We start from the raw sequence: 4,637 nt of genomic DNA on the forward strand, positions 1-4,637 counted from the left end.
AAGTTTATGAGGCTAATTAGCTAGAGTTACTATTCTATATCAACAAGCTATATATATTTATTTGACCCCGAGATACTTAAACTCCTTCACTTGAGGTAGGCACTCCGTCCCCACCTGGAGGGAGCAATCCACCGGTTTCCGGCAGAGCACCATGGCCTCGGATTTGGAGGTGCTAACTCTCACCCCCGCCGCTTCACACTCAGCTGCAAACCGCCCCAATGAATGCTGGAGGTCACGATCCGAAGAGGCCAACAGGACCACATCGTCTGCAGATAGCAGAGAGGTGATCCCGAGACCCCCGAACCTGACGTTCTCCACCCCCCGGCTGCGCCTAGAAATCCTGTCCATGAAAGTCACGAACAGGACCGGTGACAAAGGGCAGCCCTGGCGGAGGCCAACACCCACCGGGAACGTGTCTGACTTATTGCCGAGAATGCGGACACAGCTCCTACTGCGGTCGTCTTGTTCACGAGTGAGGGTAAGATGGAGCGGGAGATCGACAGGCGGATCGGTGCGGCTGCAGCAGTAAAGCAGGCGCTGCACCGGACCGTCTTGGTGAAGAGAGAGCTGAGCCGGAAGGCAAAGCTCTCAATTTACTGGTCGGTCTACGTTCCTACCCTCACCTATGGTCACGAACTCTGGGTCGTGACCGAAAGGACAAGGTCGCGGGTACAAGCGGCCGAAATGAGTTTCCTCCGTAGGGTGGCCGGGCTCAGCCTTAGAGATAGGGTAAGGAGCTCGGACATCAGGAGGGAACTTGGAGTCGAGCCGCTACTCCTTCGTGTAACCCTCTGATCCAGAAACTATTTTTAATTACGTAGCCAATCACGGACCGCCAGCTGCCATAAATATCCGGGTCAATATTAGGTCACTTCCTGTTTACCTTTGGTTCAGCCGGACGGCATCTGAGCAGCAGCGGCTACGATCGGTGTCGTAACTAGACCGTGTGGGTTTGCGCACTAAATCTGCAGTCAGCGGTGAGTAGAACAAAGACTAAATGTAATCTCCAGCTGGCTTAACATTTAGCTAGCTCCCGCTAGCTTAGCGCTTAGCGCTTAGCATAGCTGGGTTAATATTTGATTATGGAGGTTTGTTTATTTTAGCCCTGTAATTATTTTGGGTTTCTTTTTGTTTAAGCAATTCAATTCATTCTGTGCAGTTGTTAAAACCTGTTGATAATTAAGTGACTGATGTCTTAATATGATTTTCAACATGACAGATATTTGTATTTATCCTTTAAAAGTTCATGTTCATTTATCATTCCTTGTGGCCTTTTAGGTCAGGTTTTTGTGACAGAGTTCCGGAGCACGTAAAGGTTTGGATGGCGAGCTACAAATGGAGATTCCTTTGGACCACAATTCCTTTTCCTTCCCACAAGAGGTGTGGTAGGAACAAACTAAACTGATTCGATGAACTATATGAGAAACTAACTGAACGGAGAACAATATGAGAAACAACCTGAACGGAGACTCTATGAACTATATGGAAAATGAACTGAACTGACCTTTCTGAAATGTTTATTTTTTTTGTATGTAATTAATTTTTGTTTGGAATATAATCACAATACAACTCTTAGTCAAACTTATCTGTGACTCAGTGGTGGTTCCTTTAGCGAGCATTGGGCTCCGTAGACAAACCTAGAATCTATAACTGTTTACAACTGGTCCTTAAATTCCTTTTATACCTTAAAAGAAGAAGCACATGTTACATTCGCATCGAAAGGAGTCAGCTGAGGTGGTTCGGGCATCTGATTAGGATGCCTCCTGGACGCCTCCCACTGGAGGTTTTCCGGGCACGTCCAACTGGGAGGAGACCCCGGGGAAGACCCAGAACACGCTGGAGGGATTATATCTCCCAGCTGGCCTGGGAACGCCTCGGGATCCCCCAGTATGAGCTGGAAAATGTTGCGGGCGAGAGGGAAGTCTGGGTCAGCCTGCTTGGCCTGCTGCCACCGCGACCCGACCCCGGATAAGGAAAATGGATGGATGGATATATTTATTTGCCTCCTGCAGGAGGATCCCTCTTCCTGAAGGGTTGATTTTTGGTAGTTTTGTCATCCTAGTCTCTGACAAAGTCACTCTGCCCTGTAAAGGTTACACATGTCATGTGAGTCATAGAAACATCCTTCCATGAAACCCATAAAATCGAAGGCTACAGCGAAACTGGGAAAAAGACACGAACAGACACACCCATTAATAATAATAATTTTTTTAAATATTGGAAATAACTTAATAGATCTTAGAGGGGTTGTGTGACTTTGGTAAATCTGGGCACAAGCTTGCATCACACATGGAGAATGAGGGCTTAAAATTTGATGAGTAAGCCATTACCTTTTAAGAGACTGAGGCCCAAATTCATTAGCTGTGCCATCCACACCTTCATTAAGCATTTGTGCCTTCATTTGGTTCTAAACAGGTCTGCACATTGCAAACTTGCTGCAACTTTACTTTACTGGCAGAGATGAGAAATCTCACATTACTTTAAAGGGAGCAACATTTTGGGTATCTGGATAGCAACCCACAAACTCTTGAGAAAGACTGTTGAGGTGGTTGTTTTTTATTTACGCTATTTTAGTTGTTACGTTGTTCCTTTCTGCTACGTTGTTGCGTTACGTTGTTGCGTTACGTTGTTGCGTTACGTTGTTGTGTAAAACATATTTTTGGGTCAGATACGTCATTATTGAACGTATCCCGTGGTCGACAGAAACTTATACAATGACAACCTTTTTTCTGGCAACTGGGTTGCAGTCACAGCTTGTTCTGCAGCCCACAAAAAAGCGATTATTAATGTTTTTAAAAAATATGAGTATGTAGTTGTGGTAATGTAGTGGTGGGCCGTCAGGGCCAGAAAAGCCTTCTCTGCTGGCCTAGACAGAATCACAAAGTTATAGCTATTTTATAATTTTATAATTTTAACATGTATTCTAAATATTTGTTCCCATTAGCTTATTATCTCATTGCATGGCTACTGTCTTCCTAAGTGGCGCTGCTTCCAGCACAGCTTGTTTTAAGTAGAGCTTTTATCCAATCAGATTTCACCCCTATGTCTCTAGGATAAAACACATCTGCCCGGAGGCCTTTAGAATTACAAGTGAATCCATGTGCAGTTTAAGTAAATGGGGACGACATTGTTGATTGTCATAGTCTTCAACCAATCAGATTTTTAGTTTGACATGTTGGGCGTATTCTTTGACGTGCCAGAGCCTAGCTGACCTACAAGTACGTCAGCATTAACGTGCGGCTTGATTGGTCAGTGGTCCTGACTGTTGTGAAACTAGCCAGCAGAACTTTGTGGTAGTAGGAGTTAAAGTTTAAAGATATGTAAGACGTTTTTATGTGACATTACATTTTTAGCGTTTTGGCATGTTTGGTGGTGGCAATCCCAATATCTACTGCCTCTGTCGAGCGGACATTTTCAGCCCTCAAACGCATTAAAATGTATTCAAGAAATACAACTGGGGCGGCTCGACCACTGGCGTCCATGGTAATCGAGAAGGACCTCTTGCTGGAACTGAACCGCACCGATGTACTGTACAACCGTGGCATTGAACTCTTTGTAATGAAAGAAAGGAGGATGGACTTTGTCTTTAAATAGTGAACAGCAGCTTTGGTAAGTGAACTGCTTTTGCTTTACATCTGCAGTAGCTTTACTTCTGTGTTAATTTTCCTATTGTGTCGTTTTTATGATATGGTTAATATTGTTCAATCTGATGTGAACAGTATCTGAATGGTGCCCTTGAGTGTGTGGTGGAATGCTTGTTTTAGCGCCGCAGTTTTGCTGGAATGTGCAGAGGCCTGTTGCATCGTGTTATTTGGGTTTTATGTTATTCTACCTGCTTTCTTGTCATATACATATATGTGACTGGTTGTTGTGAGTTTATTCTTGTCATTGTGTTAATTACATTAATTTTGACTATATGCATTGTCCGTTAATGACGCAGCATCCCGTCATGTGCGTATTCATGTATCTGCACTCTGCAGTTAGTGTATTTGTAGCCCTCATAGGTGTTGAGCTTCATGTAACATTTTACTTCACTAGTCAAATGTTGCAGTGTTATTTTACACAAAACAAATAATAACCCGTAGCTGTGGCATCATAATGAGGTTATTAGGAGGTGGCTCAACTGTAGTAGGACAGAGCCCTCTCCATTTGTTATTGATAGACAGCACATGTATTTTTTTAGCCTGGAGTAGTGTGTGTGTGTGTGTGTGTGGCCGTGTTTGGTGGCGGGGCAAAGTCATCAGGTTGGTAGAGTGTTTGGGATCAAAGCACCGAGCACTTGTTCGCCCACTACAGAGACATTCAACCTTACAGATAAATTGCCAAAGATGACAAAGTGCCTGAACTCCAGTCTCGCCGCTCACAGTGAGCGTGTCCAAGCAACTCAAGGAGCTCAGTTCATTTCATTCAGCCAAGAATAAGTGAGGGCAAAATGTCAGCTGTGTCTTCTCTTTCCAGATAAATACGGCCAGTCGGCCCTTCTTTGTTAAAGCTTGTTAAAAAAATAAATGTGATCTCAATCAATTCTTTGGAAGCCATAATGGATATTATATTTACTGTTTGGGGGCTTTTCCAACTACAAGTACACACATTCACCCATACATGCCGGCATGGAAATGCACATATCTTGTTGAATT

At 44.0% G+C, this 4,637-nt stretch overlaps 1 long non-coding RNA gene across 1 annotated transcript; it reads left to right on the forward strand.

Moving 5' to 3' along the window:
• Positions 1–883: 883 nt before the first annotated feature.
• On the forward strand, positions 884–1,585 carry LOC306708084. The gene is made up of 2 exons (XR_013767444.1): positions 884–977; positions 1,279–1,585. It is a non-coding gene; the product is annotated as an uncharacterized lncRNA (long non-coding RNA).
• Positions 1,586–4,637: the final 3,052 nt, after the last annotated feature.

The sequence above is a fragment of the Pholis gunnellus genome (assembly GCF_910591455.1).
Source record: "Pholis gunnellus genome assembly, chromosome: 16".
NCBI lineage: Eukaryota > Metazoa > Chordata > Actinopteri > Perciformes > Pholidae > Pholis > Pholis gunnellus.